Here is a 20,987-nt window from a genome sequence, read left to right as displayed (position 1 = left end):
CCACACAGTCCGTCGCTGACACTCACCCACACAGTTTGTTACTGACACTCACCCACACAGTCCGTCCCTGACACTCACCCACACAGTCCATCACTGACAATCACCATAACAGTCCGTCACTGACACTCACCCACACAGTCCGTCAATGACGCTCGCTCACACAGTCTGTCACTGGCGCGCAGCCGACAGTCTGTCACTGACGCTCACCCACACAGTCCGCCACTGACGCTCACTCACACAGTCCATCACTGACACTCATTCACACAGTCTGTCACTGACACTCACCCACACAGTCCGCCACTGACCCTCACTCACACAGTCCATCACTGACACTCATTCACACAGTCTGTCACTGACGCTCACCCACACAGTCCGTCACTGACCCTCACTCACACAGTCGATCACTGACCCTCACTAACACAGTCCATCACTGACGCTCACCCTCACAGTCCATCACTGACCCTCACCCACACAGTCCGACACTAACACTCACCCACACAGTCCATCACTGACACTCACCCACACAGTCCGTCACTGACCCTCACCCACACAGTCCATCACTGACACTCACCCACACAGTCCGTCACAGACGCTCACCCACACAGTTCGTCACTGACACTCGCCCACACAGTCCATCACTGACCCTCACACACACAGTCTGTCACTGACTCACAACCACACCGTGTATTCCTGACATTCACCTACACAGTCTGTCACTGACCCTCACCCACACAGTCCGTCCCTCACATTCACCCACACAGTCCATCACTGACGCTCACCCTCACAGTCCATCACTGACCCTCACCCACACAGTCCGACACTGACACTCACCCACACAGTCCATCACTGACACTCACCCACACAGTCCGTCACTGACACTCGCCCACACAGTCCGTCACTGACGCTCACCCACACAGTCCATCACAGACACTCACCCACACAGTCCGTCACTGACACTCACCCACACAGTCCATCATTGACACTCACCCACACAGTCCGTCACTGACCCTCACCTACACAGTCTGTCACTGACGCACAACCACACCGTCTATTCCTGACATTCACCCACACAGTCTGTCACTGACGCTCACCCACACAGTCCGTCACTGACGCTAACCCACACAGTCCGTCACTGACACTCACCCACCCAGTCCATCACTGACACTCACCCACACAGTCCAACACTGAACTCACCCACACAGTCCGTCACTGACCCTCACCCACACAGTCCGTCACTGACGCTCACCCACACAGTCCATCACAGACACTCACCCACACAGTCCATCACTGACACTCACCCACACAGTCCGTCACTGACCCTCACTCACACAGTCTGTCACTCGCATTCACCCACACAGTCTGTCACTGACACTCACCCAGACAGTCCGTCACTCACATTCACCCACACAGTCCGTCACTGAACCTCACCCACACAGTCCGTCACTGACACTCACCCACACAGTCTGTCTCTGACGCTCACCCACACAGTCCGTCACTGACCCTCACCCACACAATCCATCACTGACACTCAGCCACACAGTCCGTCACTGACACTCACCCACACAGTCCGTCACTGACACTCACTCACACAGTCCGTCACTGACACTCACCCACACAGTCCATCACTGACACTCACTCACACAGTCTGTCACTGACACTCACCCACACAGTCCGTCACTGACCCTCACTCACACAGTCCATCACTGACGCTCACCCACACAGTCCATCACTGACCCTCACCCACACAGTCCGGCACTGACACTCACTCACACAGTCCATCACTGACCCTCACCCACACACTCCATCACTGACACTCACTCACACAGTCCGTCACTGACCCTCACTCACACAGTCCATCACTGACGCTCACCCACACACTCCATCACTGACACTCACTCACACAGACCGTCACTGACATTCAACCACACAGTCCGTCACTGACCCTCCCCCACACAGTCTGTCACTGACCCTCACCCACCCTGTCCTTCCGTGACACTCACCCACACAGTCCGTCACTGACACTCACTCCCAGAGTCTATCACTGACACTCACCCACACAGTCTATCACTGACCCTCACCCACACAGTCCGTCACTGACGATCACTCACACAGTCCGTCACTGACCCTCACCCACACAGTCCATCACTGACACTCACCCACACAGTCCGTCACTGACACTCACTCACACAGTCTGTCACTGACGCTCACCCACACAGACCATCACTGACGCTAACCCACACAGTCCGTCACTGACCCTCACCCAAACAGTCCGTCACTGACGCTCACTCACACAGTCTGTCACTGACGCTCACCCACACAGTCCATCACTGACGCTAACCCACACAGTCCGTCACTGACCCTCACCCACACAGTCCGGCACTGACACTCACTCACACAGTCCATCACTGACTCTCACCCACACACTCCATCACTGACACTCACTCACACAGTCTGTCACTGACACTCACCCAGACAGTCCGTCACTCACATTCACCCACACAGTCCGTCACTCACATTCACCCACACAGTCCGTCACTGAACCTCACCCACACAGTCCGTCACTGACACTCACCCACACAGTCCATCACTGACACTCACCCACACAGTCCATCACTGACACTCACCCACACAGTCCGTCACTGACACTCACCCACACAGTCCATCACTGACACTCACCCACACAGTCCGTCACTGACCCTCACCCACACAGTCTGTCACTGACGCACAACCACACCGTCTATTCCTGACATTCACCCACACAGTCTGTCAATGACACTCACCCACACAGTCCATCACTGACGCTAACCCACACAGTCCGTCACTGACCCTCACTCACACAGTCCGTCACTGACACTCACCCACCCAGTCCATCACTGACACTCACCCACACAGTCCAACACTGACACTCACCCACACAGTCCGTCACTGACCCTCACCCACACAGTCCGTCACTGACGCTCACCCACACAGTCCATCACAGACACTTACACACAGTCCGTCACTGACACTCACCCAATCAGTCCGTCACTGAACCTCACCCACACAGTCTGTCACTGACACTCACCCACACAGTCCGTCACAGACGCTCACCTACACAGTCCGTCACTGACGCTCACCCACACAGTCGGTCACAGACGCTCACCCACACAGTCCGTCACTGACACTTTCACACTGTCCGTCACTGACACTCATCCAATCAGTCCGTAACTGACACTCACCTTCACAGTCCATCACTGACCCTCACTCACACAGTCCGTCACTGACACTCACCCACACAGTTCGTCACTGACACTCACCCACACAGTCCGTCACTGACACTCACCCAATCAGTCCGTCACTGACACTCACCCTCACAGTTCGTCACTGACACTCACCCACACAGTCCGTCACTGACACTTACACACAGTCCGTCACTGACACTCACCCACACAGTCCGTCGCTGACACTCACCCACACCGACCATCCCTGAACCTCACCCACAGAGTCCGACCCTGACTGCTCACCCACACAGTCCATCACTGACACTCACACACACAGTCCGTCACTGACGCTCCCCCACACAGTCTGTCACTGACGCTCACCCACACAGTCTCTCACTGACACTCACCCACACAGTCTGTCACTGACGCTCACCCACACAGTCCATCACTGACGCTAACCCACACAGTCCGTCACTGACCCTCACTCACACAGTCCGTCACTGACACTCACCCACCCAGTCCATCACTGACACTCACCCACACAGTCCAACACTGACACTCACCCACACAGTCCGTCACTGACCCTCACCCACACAGTCCGTCACTGACGCTCACCCACACAGTCCATCACAGACACTTACACACAGTCCGTCACTGACACTCACCCAATCAGTCCGTCACTGACCCTCACCCACACAGTCTGTCACTGACACTCACCCACACAGTCCGTCACAGACGCTCACCCACACAGTCCGTCACTGACGCTCACCCACACAGTCGGTCACAGACGCTCACCCACACAGTCCGTCACTGACACTTTCACACTGTCCGTCACTGACACTCATCTAATCAGTCCGTAACTGACACTCACCTTCACAGTCCATCACTGACCCTCACCCACACAGTCCGTCACTGACACTCACCCACACAGTTCGTCACTGACACTCACCCACACAGTCCGTCACTGACACTCACCCAATCAGTCCATCACTGACACTCACCCACACAGTCTCTCACTGACACTCACCCACACAGTCTGTCACTGACGCTCCCCCACACAGTCCGACACTGACGGCTCACCCACACAGTCTGTCACTGACGCTCACCCACACAGTCTTTCACTGACACACACCCACACAGTCCGACACTGACTGCTCAACCACACAGTCCGTCACTGACACTTACCCGCAGTCCATCACTGTCACTCATCCAAACAGTCCATCACTGACACTCACCCACACAGTCCGTCGCTGAGACTCACCCACACAGTCCATCACTGACACTCACCCACACAGTCCGTCGCTGACACTCACCCACACAGTTTGTTACTGACACTCACCCACACAGTCCGTCCCTGACACTCACCCACACAGTCCATCACTGACAATCACCATAACAGTCCGTCACTGACACTCACCCACACAGTCCGTCAATGACGCTCGCTCACACAGTCTGTCACTGGCGCGCAGCCGACAGTCTGTCACTGACGCTCACCCACACAGTCCGCCACTGACGCTCACTCACACAGTCCATCACTGACACTCATTCACACAGTCTGTCACTGACACTCACCCACACAGTCCGCCACTGACCCTCACTCACACAGTCCATCACTGACACTCATTCACACAGTCTGTCACTGACGCTCACCCACACAGTCCGTCACTGACCCTCACTCACACAGTCGATCACTGACCCTCACTAACACAGTCCATCACTGACGCTCACCCTCACAGTCCATCACTGACCCTCACCCACACAGTCCGACACTAACACTCACCCACACAGTCCATCACTGACACTCACCCACACAGTCCGTCACTGACCCTCACCCACACAGTCCATCACTGACACTCACCCACACAGTCCGTCACAGACGCTCACCCACACAGTTCGTCACTGACACTCGCCCACACAGTCCATCACTGACCCTCACACACACAGTCTGTCACTGACTCACAACCACACCGTGTATTCCTGACATTCACCTACACAGTCTGTCACTGACCCTCACCCACACAGTCCGTCCCTCACATTCACCCACACAGTCCATCACTGACGCTCACCCTCACAGTCCATCACTGACCCTCACCCACACAGTCCGACACTGACACTCACCCACACAGTCCATCACTGACACTCACCCACACAGTCCGTCACTGACACTCGCCCACACAGTCCGTCACTGACGCTCACCCACACAGTCCATCACAGACACTCACCCACACAGTCCGTCACTGACACTCACCCACACAGTCCATCATTGACACTCACCCACACAGTCCGTCACTGACCCTCACCTACACAGTCTGTCACTGACGCACAACCACACCGTCTATTCCTGACATTCACCCACACAGTCTGTCACTGACGCTCACCCACACAGTCCGTCACTGACGCTAACCCACACAGTCCGTCACTGACACTCACCCACCCAGTCCATCACTGACACTCACCCACACAGTCCAACACTGAACTCACCCACACAGTCCGTCACTGACCCTCACCCACACAGTCCGTCACTGACGCTCACCCACACAGTCCATCACAGACACTCACCCACACAGTCCATCACTGACACTCACCCACACAGTCCGTCACTGACCCTCACTCACACAGTCTGTCACTCGCATTCACCCACACAGTCTGTCACTGACACTCACCCAGACAGTCCGTCACTCACATTCACCCACACAGTCCGTCACTGAACCTCACCCACACAGTCCGTCACTGACACTCACCCACACAGTCTGTCTCTGACGCTCACCCACACAGTCCGTCACTGACCCTCACCCACACAATCCATCACTGACACTCAGCCACACAGTCCGTCACTGACACTCACCCACACAGTCCGTCACTGACACTCACTCACACAGTCCGTCACTGACACTCACCCACACAGTCCATCACTGACACTCACTCACACAGTCTGTCACTGACACTCACCCACACAGTCCGTCACTGACCCTCACTCACACAGTCCATCACTGACGCTCACCCACACAGTCCATCACTGACCCTCACCCACACAGTCCGGCACTGACACTCACTCACACAGTCCATCACTGACCCTCACCCACACACTCCATCACTGACACTCACTCACACAGTCCGTCACTGACCCTCACTCACACAGTCCATCACTGACGCTCACCCACACACTCCATCACTGACACTCACTCACACAGACCGTCACTGACATTCAACCACACAGTCCGTCACTGACCCTCCCCCACACAGTCTGTCACTGACCCTCACCCACCCTGTCCTTCCGTGACACTCACCCACACAGTCCGTCACTGACACTCACTCCCAGAGTCTATCACTGACACTCACCCACACAGTCTATCACTGACCCTCACCCACACAGTCCGTCACTGACGATCACTCACACAGTCCGTCACTGACCCTCACCCACACAGTCCATCACTGACACTCACCCACACAGTCCGTCACTGACACTCACTCACACAGTCTGTCACTGACGCTCACCCACACAGACCATCACTGACGCTAACCCACACAGTCCGTCACTGACCCTCACCCAAACAGTCCGTCACTGACGCTCACTCACACAGTCTGTCACTGACGCTCACCCACACAGTCCATCACTGACGCTAACCCACACAGTCCGTCACTGACCCTCACCCACACAGTCCGGCACTGACACTCACTCACACAGTCCATCACTGACTCTCACCCACACACTCCATCACTGACACTCACTCACACAGTCTGTCACTGACACTCACCCAGACAGTCCGTCACTCACATTCACCCACACAGTCCGTCACTGAACCTCACCCACACAGTCCGTCACTGACACTCACCCACACAGTCTGTCACTGACGCTCACCCACACAGTCCGTCACTGACACTCACCCACACAGTCCGTCACTGACACTCACCCACACAGTCCGCCACTGACCCTCACTCACACAGTCCATCACTGACACTCATTCACACAGTCTGTCACTGACGCTCACCCACACAGTCCGTCACTGACCCTCACTCACACAGTCGATCACTAACCCTCACTAACACAGTCCATCACTGACGCTCACCCTCACAGTCCATCACTGACCCTCACCCACACAGTCCGACACAAACACTCACCCACACAGTCCATCACTGACACTCACCCACACAGTCCGTCACTGACCCTCACCCACACAGTCCATCACTGACACTCACCCACACAGTCCGTCACAGACGCTCACCCACACAGTTCGTCACTGACACTCGCCCACACAGTCCATCACTGACCCTCACACACACAGTCTGTCACTGACGCACAACCACACCGTGTATTCCTGACATTCACCTACACAGTCTGTCACTGACCCTCACCCACACAGTCCGTCCCTCACATTCACCCACACAGTCCATCACTGACGCTCACCCTCACAGTCCATCACTGACCCTCACCCACACAGTCCGACACTGACACTCACCCACACAGTCCATCACTGACACTCACCCACACAGTCCGTCACTGACACTCGCCCACACAGTCCGTCACTGACGCTCACCCACACAGTCCATCACAGACACTCACCCACACAGTCCGTCACTGACACTCACCCACACAGTCCATCATTGACACTCACCCACACAGTCCGTCACTGACCCTCACCTACACAGTCTGTCACTGACGCACAACCACACCGTCTATTCCTGACATTCACCCACACAGTCTGTCACTGACGCTCACCCACACAGTCCGTCACTGACGCTAACCCACACAGTCCGTCACTGACACTCACCCACCCAGTCCATCACTGACACTCACCCACACAGTCCAACACTGAACTCACCCACACAGTCCGTCACTGACCCTCACCCACACAGTCCGTCACTGACGCTCACCCACACAGTCCATCACAGACACTCACCCACACAGTCCATCACTGACACTCACCCACACAGTCCGTCACTGACCCTCACTCACACAGTCTGTCACTCGCATTCACCCACACAGTCTGTCACTGACACTCACCCAGACAGTCCGTCACTCACATTCACCCACACAGTCCGTCACTGAACCTCACCCACACAGTCCGTCACTGACACTCACCCACACAGTCTGTCTCTGACGCTCACCCACACAGTCCGTCACTGACCCTCACCCACACAATCCATCACTGACACTCAGCCACACAGTCCGTCACTGACACTCACCCACACAGTCCGTCACTGACACTCACTCACACAGTCCGTCACTGACACTCACCCACACAGTCCATCACTGACACTCACTCACACAGTCTGTCACTGACACTCACCCACACAGTCCGTCACTGACCCTCACTCACACAGTCCATCACTGACGCTCACCCACACAGTCCATCACTGACCCTCACCCACACAGTCCGGCACTGACACTCACTCACACAGTCCATCACTGACCCTCACCCACACACTCCATCACTGACACTCACTCACACAGTCCGTCACTGACCCTCACTCACACAGTCCATCACTGACGCTCACCCACACACTCCATCACTGACACTCACTCACACAGACCGTCACTGACATTCAACCACACAGTCCGTCACTGACCCTCCCCCACACAGTCTGTCACTGACCCTCACCCACCCTGTCCTTCCGTGACACTCACCCACACAGTCCGTCACTGACACTCACTCCCAGAGTCTATCACTGACACTCACCCACACAGTCTATCACTGACCCTCACCCACACAGTCCGTCACTGACCCTCACCCACACAGTCCGTCACTGACGATCACTCACACGGTCCGTCACTGACCCTCACCCACACAGTCCATCACTGACACTCACCCACACAGTCCGTCACTGACACTCACTCACACAGTCTGTCACTGACGCTCACCCACACAGTCCATCACTGACGCGAACCCACACAGTCCGTCACTAACCCTCACCCACACAGTCCGGCACTGACACTCACCCACACAGTCCATCACTGACTCTCACCCACACACTCCATCACTGACACTCACCCACACAGTCCGTCACTGACGCTCACTCACACAGTCTGTCACTGACGCTCACCCACACAGTCCATCACTGACGCTAACCCACACAGTCCGTCACTGACCCTCACCCACACAGTCCGGCACTGACACTCACTCACACAGTCCATCACTGACTCTCACCCACACACTCCATCACTGACACTCACTCACACAGTCTGTCACTGACACTCACCCAGACAGTCCGTCACTCACATTCACCCACACAGTCCGTCACTGAACCTCACCCACACAGTCCGTCACTGTCACTCATCCAAACAGTCCATCACTGACACTCACCCACACAGTCCGTCGCTGAGACTCACCCACACAGTCCATCACTGACACTCACCCACACAGTCCGTCGCTGACACTCACCCACACAGTTTGTTACTGACACTCACCCACACAGTCCGTCCCTGACACTCACCCACACAGTCCTTCACTGACAATCACCATAACAGTCCGTCACTGACACTCACCCACACAGTCCGTCAATGACGCTCGCTCACACAGTCTGTCACTGGCGCGCAGCCGACAGTCTGTCACTGACGCTCACCCACACAGTCCGCCACTGACGCTCACTCACACAGTCCATCACTGACACTCATTCACATAGTCTGTCACTGACACTCACCCACACAGTCCGCCACTGACCCTCACTCACACAGTCCATCACTGACACTCATTCACACAGTCTGTCACTGACGCTCACCCACACAGTCCGTCACTGACCCTCACTCACACAGTCGATCACTGACCCTCACTAACACAGTCCATCACTGACGCTCACCCTCACAGTCCATCACTGACCCTCACCCACACAGTCCGACACTAACACTCACCCACACAGTCCATCACTGACACTCACCCACACAGTCCGTCACTGACCCTCACCCACACAGTCCATCACTGACACTCACCCACACAGTCCGTCACAGACGCTCACCCACACAGTTCGTCACTGACACTCGCCCACACAGTCCATCACTGACCCTCACACACACAGTCTGTCACTGACTCACAACCACACCGTGTATTCCTGACATTCACCTACACAGTCTGTCACTGACCCTCACCCACACAGTCCGTCCCTCACATTCACCCACACAGTCCATCACTGACGCTCACCCTCACAGTCCATCACTGACCCTCACCCACACAGTCCGACACTGACACTCACCCACACAGTCCATCACTGACACTCACCCACACAGTCCGTCACTGACACTCGCCCACACAGTCCGTCACTGACGCTCACCCACACAGTCCATCACAGACACTCACCCACACAGTCCGTCACTGACACTCACCCACACAGTCCATCATTGACACTCACCCACACAGTCCGTCACTGACCCTCACCTACACAGTCTGTCACTGACGCACAACCACACCGTCTATTCCTGACATTCACCCACACAGTCTGTCACTGACGCTCACCCACACAGTCCGTCACTGACGCTAACCCACACAGTCCGTCACTGACACTCACCCACCCAGTCCATCACTGACACTCACCCACACAGTCCAACACTGAACTCACCCACACAGTCCGTCACTGACCCTCACCCACACAGTCCGTCACTGACGCTCACCCACACAGTCCATCACAGACACTCACCCACACAGTCCATCACTGACACTCACCCACACAGTCCGTCACTGACCCTCACTCACACAGTCTGTCACTCGCATTCACCCACACAGTCTGTCACTGACACTCACCCAGACAGTCCGTCACTCACATTCACCCACACAGTCCGTCACTGAACCTCACCCACACAGTCCGTCACTGACACTCACCCACACAGTCTGTCTCTGACGCTCACCCACACAGTCCGTCACTGACCCTCACCCACACAATCCATCACTGACACTCAGCCACACAGTCCGTCACTGACACTCACCCACACAGTCCGTCACTGACACTCACTCACACAGTCCGTCACTGACACTCACCCACACAGTCCATCACTGACACTCACTCACACAGTCTGTCACTGACACTCACCCACACAGTCCGTCACTGACCCTCACTCACACAGTCCATCACTGACGCTCACCCACACAGTCCATCACTGACCCTCACCCACACAGTCCGGCACTGACACTCACTCACACAGTCCATCACTGACCCTCACCCACACACTCCATCACTGACCCTCACCCACACAGTCCGGCACTGACACTCACCCACACAGTCCGTCACTGACACTCACTCACACAGTCCGTCACTGACACTCACCCACACAGTCCATCACTGACACTCACTCACACAGTCTGTCACTGACACTCACCCACACAGTCCGTCACTGACCCTCACTCACACAGTCCATCACTGACGCTCACCCACACACTCCATCACTGACACTCACTCACACAGACCGTCACTGACATTCAACCACACAGTCCGTCACTGACCCTCCCCCACACAGTCTGTCACTGACCCTCACCCACCCTGTCCTTCCGTGACACTCACCCACACAGTCCGTCACTGACACTCACTCCCAGAGTCTATCACTGACACTCACCCACACAGTCTATCACTGACCCTCACCCACACAGTCCGTCACTGACGATCACTCACACAGTCCGTCACTGACCCTCACCCACACAGTCCATCACTGACACTCACCCACATAGTCCGTCACTGACACTCACTCACACAGTCTGTCACTGACGCTCACCCACACAGTCCATCACTGACGCTAACCCACACAGTCCGTCACTGACCCTCACCCACACAGTCCGGCACTGACACTCACTCACACAGTCCATCACTGACTCTCACCCACACACTCCATCACTGACACTCACCCACACAGTCCGTCACTGACGCTCACTCACACAGTCTGTCACTGACGCTCACCCACACAGTCCATCACTGACGCTAACCCACACAGTCCGTCACTGACCCTCACCCACACAGTCCGGTACTGACACTCACTCACACAGTCCATCACTGACTCTCACCCACACACTCCATCACTGACACTCACTCACACAGTCTGTCACTGACACTCACCCAGACAGTCCGTCACTCACATTCACCCACACAGTCCGTCACTGAACCTCACCCACACAGTCCGTCACTGACACTCACCCACACAGTCTGTCACTGACGCTCACCCACACAGTCCGTCACTGACACTCACCCACACAGTCCGTCACTGACACTCACCCACACAGTCCGCCACTGACCCTCACTCACACAGTCCGTCACTGACACTCATTCACACAGTCTGTCACTGACGCTCACCCACACAGTCCGTCACTGACCCTCACTCACACAGTCGATCACTAACCCTCACTAACACAGTCCATCACTGACGCTCACCCTCACAGTCCATCACTGACCCTCACCCACACAGTCCGACACAAACACTCACCCACACAGTCCATCACTGACACTCACCCACACAGTCCGTCACTGACCCTCACCCACACAGTCCATCACTGACACTCACCCACACAGTCCGTCACAGACGCTCACCCACACAGTTCGTCACTGACACTCGCCCACACAGTCCATCACTGACCCTCACACACACAGTCTGTCACTGACGCACAACCACACCGTGTATTCCTGACATTCACCTACACAGTCTGTCACTGACCCTCACCCACACAGTCCGTCCCTCACATTCACCCACACAGTCCATCACTGACGCTCACCCTCACAGTCCATCACTGACCCTCACCCACACAGTCCGACACTGACACTCACCCACACAGTCCATCACTGACACTCACCCACACAGTCCGTCACTGACACTCGCCCACACAGTCCGTCACTGACGCTCACCCACACAGTCCATCACAGACACTCACCCACACAGTCCGTCACTGACACTCACCCACACAGTCCATCATTGACACTCACCCACACAGTCCGTCACTGACCCTCACCTACACAGTCTGTCACTGACGCACAACCACACCGTCTATTCCTGACATTCACCCACACAGTCTGTCACTGACGCTCACCCACACAGTCCGTCACTGACGCTAACCCACACAGTCCGTCACTGACACTCACCCACCCAGTCCATCACTGACACTCACCCACACAGTCCAACACTGAACTCACCCACACAGTCCGTCACTGACCCTCACCCACACAGTCCGTCACTGACGCTCACCCACACAGTCCATCACAGACACTCACCCACACAGTCCATCACTGACACTCACCCACACAGTCCGTCACTGACCCTCACTCACACAGTCTGTCACTCGCATTCACCCACACAGTCTGTCACTGACACTCACCCAGACAGTCCGTCACTCACATTCACCCACACAGTCCGTCACTGAACCTCACCCACACAGTCCGTCACTGACACTCACCCACACAGTCTGTCTCTGACGCTCACCCACACAGTCCGTCACTGACCCTCACCCACACAATCCATCACTGACACTCAGCCACACAGTCCGTCACTGACACTCACCCACACAGTCCGTCACTGACACTCACTCACACAGTCCGTCACTGACACTCACCCACACAGTCCATCACTGACACTCACTCACACAGTCTGTCACTGACACTCACCCACACAGTCCGTCACTGACCCTCACTCACACAGTCCATCACTGACGCTCACCCACACAGTCCATCACTGACCCTCACCCACACAGTCCGGCACTGACACTCACTCACACAGTCCATCACTGACCCTCACCCACACACTCCATCACTGACACTCACTCACACAGTCCGTCACTGACCCTCACTCACACAGTCCATCACTGACGCTCACCCACACAGTCCATCACTGACCCTCACCCACACAGTCCGGCACTGACACTCACTCACACAGTCCATCACTGACCCTCACCCACACACTCCATCACTGACATTCAACCACACAGTCCGTCACTGACCCTCCCCCACACAGTCTGTCACTGACCCTCACCCACCCTGTCCTTCCGTGACACTCACCCACACAGTCCGTCACTGACACTCACTCCCAGAGTCTATCACTGACACTCACCCACACAGTCTATCACTGACCCTCACCCACACAGTCCGTCACTGACCCTCACCCACACAGTCCGTCACTGACGATCACTCACACAGTCCGTCACTGACCCTCACCCACACAGTCCATCACTGACACTCACCCACACAGTCCGTCACTGACACTCACTCACACAGTCTGTCACTGACGCTCACCCACACAGTCCATCACTGACGCTAACCCACACAGTCCGTCACTAACCCTCACCCACGCAGTCCGGCACTGACACTCACCCACACAGTCCATCACTGACTCTCACCCACACACTCCATCACTGACACTCACCCACACAGTCCGTCACTGACGCTCACTCACACAGTCTGTCACTGACGCTCACCCACACAGTCCATCACTGACGCTAACCCACACAGTCCGTCACTGACCCTCACCCACACAGTCCGGCAATGACACTCACTCACACAGTCCATCACTGACTCTCACCCACACACTCCATCACTGACACTCACTCACACAGTCTGTCACTGACACTCACCCAGACAGTCCGTCACTCACATTCACCCACACAGTCCGTCACTGAACCTCACCCACACAGTCCGTCACTGACACTCACCCACACAGTCTGTCACTGACGCTCACCCACACAGTCCGTCACTGACACTCACCCACACAGTCCGTCACTGACACTCACCCACACAGTCCATCACTGACACTCACTCACACAGTCTGTCACTGACACTCACCCACACAGTCCGTCACTGACCCTCACTCACACAGTCCATCACTGACGCTCACCCACACAGTCCATCACTGACCCTCACCCACACAGTCCGGCACTGACACTCACTCACACAGTCCATCACTGACTCTCACCCACACACTCCATCACTGACACTCACTCACACAGTCCGTCACTGACCCTCACTCACACAGTCCATCACTGACGCTCACCCACACACTCCATCACTGACACTCACTCACACAGTCCGTCACTGACATTCAACCACACTGTCCGTCACTGACCCTCCCCCACACAGTCTGTCACTGACCCTCACCCACCCAGTCCGTCCCTGACACTCACCCACACATTCCGTCACTGACACTCACTCCCAGAGTCTATCACTGACACTCACCCACACAGTCTATCACTGACCCTCACCCTCACAGTCCGTCACTGACGATCACTCACACAGTCCGTCACTGACCCTCACCCACACAGTCCATCACTGACACTCACCCACACAGTCCGTCACTGACGCTCACCCACACAGTTTATCACTGACACTCACTCACACAGTCTGTCACTGACACTCACCCACACAGTCCGTCACTGACCCTCAATCACACAGTCCATCACTGACCCTCACACACACAGTCTGTCACTGACTCACAACCACACCGTGTATTCCTGACATTCACCTACACAGTCTGTCACTGACCCTCACCCACACAGTCCGTCCCTCACATTCACCCACACAGTCCATCACTGACGCTCACCCTCACAGTCCATCACTGACCCTCACCCACACAGTCCGACACTGACACTCACCCACACAGTCCATCACTGACACTCACCCACACAGTCCGTCACTGACACTCGCCCACACAGTCCGTCACTGACGCTCACCCACACAGTCCATCACAGACACTCACCCACACAGTCCGTCACTGACACTCACCCACACAGTCCATCATTGACACTCACCCACACAGTCCGTCACTGACCCTCACCCACACAGTCCGACACTGACACTCACCCACACAGTCCATCACTGACACTCACCCACACAGTCCGTCACTGACACTCGCCCACACAGTCCGTCACTGACGCTCACCCACACAGTCCATCACAGACACTCACCCACACAGTCCGTCACTGACACTCACCCACACAGTCCATCATTGACACTCACCCACACAGTCCGTCACTGACCCTCACCTACACAGTCTGTCACTGACGCACAACCACACCGTCTATTCCTGACATTCACCCACACAGTCTGTCACTGACGCTCACCCACACAGTCCGTCACTGACGCTAACCCACACAGTCCGTCACTGACACTCACCCACCCAGTCCATCACTGACACTCACCCACACAGTCCAACACTGAACTCACCCACACAGTCCGTCACTGACCCTCACCCACACAGTCCGTCACTGACGCTCACCCACACAGTCCATCACAGACACTCACCCACACAGTCCATCACTGACACTCACCCACACAGTCCGTCACTGACCCTCACTCACACAGTCTGTCACTCGCATTGACCCACACAGTCTGTCACTGACACTCACCCAGACAGTCCGTCACTCACATTCACCCACACAGTCCGTCACTGAACCTCACCCACACAGTCCGTCACTGACACTCACCCACACAGTCTGTCTCTGACGCTCACCCACACAGTCCGTCACTGACCCTCACCCACACAATCCATCACTGACACTCAGCCACACAGTCCGTCACTGACACTCACCCACACAGTCCGTCACTGACACTCACTCACACAGTCCGTCACTGACACTCACCCACACAGTCCGTCACTGACCCTCACCCACCCAGTCCGTCCCTGACACTCATCCACACAGTCCGTCACTGACACTCACTCCCAGAGTCCATCACTGACACTCACCCACACAGTCTATCACTGACCCTCACCCACACAGTCCGTCACTGACGATCACTCACACAGTCCGTCACTGACCCTAACCCACACAGTCCATCACTGACACTCACCCACACAGTCCGTCACTGACGCTCACCCACACAGTCTATCACTGACACTCACCTACACAGTCCATCACTGACACTCACTCCCAGAGTCTATCACTGACACTCACCCACACAGTCTATCACTGACACTCACCCACATAGTCTATCACTGACGCTCACCCACACAGTCCGTCACTGACGATCACTCACACAGTCCGTCACTGACGATCACTCACACAGTCCATCACTGATACTCACCCACACAGTCCGTCACTGACCCTCACCCACACAGTCCATCACTGACACTCACCCACACAGTCCATCACTGACACTCACCCACACAGTCCGTCACTGACCCTCACCCACACAGTCCATCACTGACACACACCCACACAGTCCCTCACTGACGATCACTCACAGTCGAACACTGACACTCACCCACACAGTCTGTCACTGACACTCACCCACACAGTCCATCACTGACCCTCACCCACACAGTCCGTCACTGACACTCACCCACACAGTCCATCACTGACTGCTCACCCACACAGTCTGTCACTGATGCACAACTACACCGTGTATTCCTGACATTCACCCACACAGTCCGTCACTGACCCTCACCCACAGACTCCGTCACTGACATTCAACCACACAGTCCGTCACTGACCCTCCCCCACACAGTCTGTCACTGACACTCACCCACACAGTTCATCACTGACCCTGACCCACACAATCCGTCACTGTCACTGACCCACACAGTCCGTCACTGTCACTCACCCACACAGTCCGTCACTGACCCTCACCCACACAATCCATCACTGACCCTCACCACAGACTCCGTCACTGCCATTCAACCACAGTCCATCACTGACATTCAACCACACAGTCCGTCACTGACCCTCCCCCACACAGTCTGTCACTGACACTCGCCCGCACAGTCCGTCACTGACCCTCACCCACAGTCCGTCACTGACCCTCACCCACACAGTCCGTCACTGACACTCAACCACACAGTCCATCACTGACACTCACCCACACAGTCCATCACTGACCCTCACACACACAATCCGTCACTGACACTCACCCACACAGTCCATCACTGACCCTCACCCACACAGTCCATCACTGACACTCACCCACACAGTCCATCACTGACCCTCACCCACACAATCCGTCACTGACACTCACCCACACAGTCCATCACTGACCCTCACCTACACAGTCTATCACTGACGCTCACCCACACAGTCCGTCACTGACCCTCACCCACACAGTCCGTCACTGACGCTAACCCACACAGTCCATCACTGACACTCACTCACACAGTCCGTCACTGACGCTCACCCACACAGTCCATCACTGACACTCACCCACACAGTCCGTCACTGACACTCACTCACACAGTCCGTCACTGACACTCACCCACACAGTCCATCACAGACACTCACCCACACAGTCCATCACTGACACTCACCCACACAGTCCGTCACTGACACTCACTCACACAGTCCGTCACTGACGCTCACCCACACAGTCCATCACAGACACTCACCCACACAGTCCGTCACTGACACTCACCCAATCAGTCCGTCACTGACACTCACTCACACAGTCCGTCACTGACACTCACCCACACAGTCCATCACTGACACTCACTCACACAGTCTGTCACTGACACTCACCCACACAGTCCATCACTGACACTCAGCCACACAGTCCGTCACTGACACTCACCCACACAGTTCGTCACTGACACTCACTCACACAGTCCGTCACTGACACTCACCCACACAGTCCTTCACTGACACTCACTCACACAGTCTGTCACTGACACTCACCCACACAGTCCGTCACTGACCCTCACTCACACAGTCCATCACTGACGCTCACCCACACAGTCCATCACTGACCCTCACCCACACAGTCCGGCACTGACACTCACTCACACAGTCCATCACTGACCCTCACCCACACACTCCATCACTGACACTCACTCACACAGTCCGTCACTGACCCTCACTCACACAGTCCATCACTGACGCTCACCCACACACTCCATCACTGACACTCACTCACACAGACCGTCACTGACATTCAACCACACAGTCCGTCACTGACCCTCCCCCACACAGTCTGTCACTGACCCTCACCCACCCTGTCCTTCCGTGACACTCACCCACACAGTCCGTCACTGACACTCACTCCCAGAGTCTATCACTGACACTCACCCACACAGTCTATCACTGACCCTCACCCACACAGTCCGTCACTGACGATCACTCACACAGTCCGTCACTGACCCTCACCCACACAGTCCATCACTGACACTCACCCACACAGTCCGTCACTGACACTCACTCACACAGTCTGTCACTGACGCTCACCCACACAGTCCATCACTGACGCTAACCCACACAGTCCGTCACTGACCCTCACCCACACAGTCCGGCACTGACACTCACTCACACAGTCCATCACTGACTCTCACCCACACACTCCATCACTGACACTCACCCACACAGTCCGTCACTGACGCTCACTCACACAGTCTGTCACTGACGCTCACCCACACAGTCCATCACTGACGCTAACCCACACAGTCCGTCACTGACCCTCACCCACACAGTCCGGCACTGACACTCACTCACACAGTCCATCACTGACTCTCACCCACACACTCCATCACTGACACTCACTCACACAGTCTGTCACTGACACTCACCCAGACAGTCCGTCACTCACATTCACCCACACAGTCCGTCACTGAACCTCACCCACACAGTCCGTCACTGACACTCACCCACACAGTCTGTCACTGACGCTCACCCACACAGTCCGTCACTGACACTCACCCACACAGTCCGTCACTGACACTCACCCACACAGTCCATCACTGACACTCACTCACACAGTCTGTCACTGACACTCACCCACACAGTCCGTCACTGACCCTCACTCACACAGTCCATCACTGACGCTCACCCACACAGTCCATCACTGACCCTCACCCACACAGTCCGGCACTGACACTCACTCACACAGTCCATCACTGACTCTCACCCACACACTCCATCACTGACACTCACTCACACAGTCCGTCACTGACCCTCACTCACACAGTCCATCACTGACGCTCACCCACACACTCCATCACTGACACTCACTCACACAGTCCGTCACTGACATTCAACCACACTGTCCGTCACTGACCCTCCCCCACACAGTCTGTCACTGACCCTCACCCACCCAGTCCGTCCCTGACACTCACCCACACAGTCCGTCACTGACACTCACTCCCAGAGTCTATCACTGACACTCACCCATACAGTCTATCACTGACCCTCACCCTCACAGTCCGTCACTGACGATCACTCACACAGTCCGTCACTGACCCTCACCCACACAGTCCATCACTGACACTCACCCACACAGTCCGTCACTGACGCTCACCCACACAGTTTATCACTGACACTCACTCACACAGTCTGTCACTGACACTCACCCACACAGTCCGTCACTGACCCTCAATCACACAGTCCATCACTGACGCTCACCCACACAGTCCATCACTGACCCTCACCCACACAGTCCGGCACTGACACTCACCCACACAGTCCGTCACTGACGCTCACCCACACAGTCCATCACAGACACTCACCCACACAGTCCATCACTGACCCTCACCCACACAGTCCGTCACTGACCCTCACCCACACAGTCCGTCACTGACGCTCACCCACACAGTCCATCACAGACACTCACCCACACAGTCCATCACTGACACTCACCCACACAGTCCGTCACTGACCCTCACCCACACAGTCTGTCACTCGCATTCACCCACACAGTCTGTCACTGACACTCACCCAGACAGTCCGTCACTCACATTCACCCACACAGTCCGTCACTGAACCTCACTCACACAGTCCGTCACTGACACTCACCCACACAGTCTGTCACTGACACTCACCCACACCGTCCATCCCTGACCCTCACCCACACAGTCCGACCCTGACTGCTCACCCACACAGTCCATCACTGACACTTACACACACAGTCCGTCACTGACGCTCCCCC

General features: G+C 55.9%; 1 protein-coding gene across 14 annotated transcripts in view; it reads left to right on the top strand.

Moving 5' to 3' along the window:
- Positions 1–20,987, top strand: part of LOC140455148 (ras/Rap GTPase-activating protein SynGAP-like) — a 1,171,996-nt gene that overhangs the window by 613,529 nt on the left and 537,480 nt on the right. The window lies entirely within an intron of this gene.

The sequence above is a fragment of the Chiloscyllium punctatum genome, chromosome 30 (genome assembly GCF_047496795.1).
Source record: "Chiloscyllium punctatum isolate Juve2018m chromosome 30, sChiPun1.3, whole genome shotgun sequence".
Lineage (NCBI taxonomy): Eukaryota > Metazoa > Chordata > Chondrichthyes > Orectolobiformes > Hemiscylliidae > Chiloscyllium > Chiloscyllium punctatum.
Note: the sequence above shows the minus strand (reverse complement) of the source record. Positions and strands in the feature narration are given on the sequence as shown.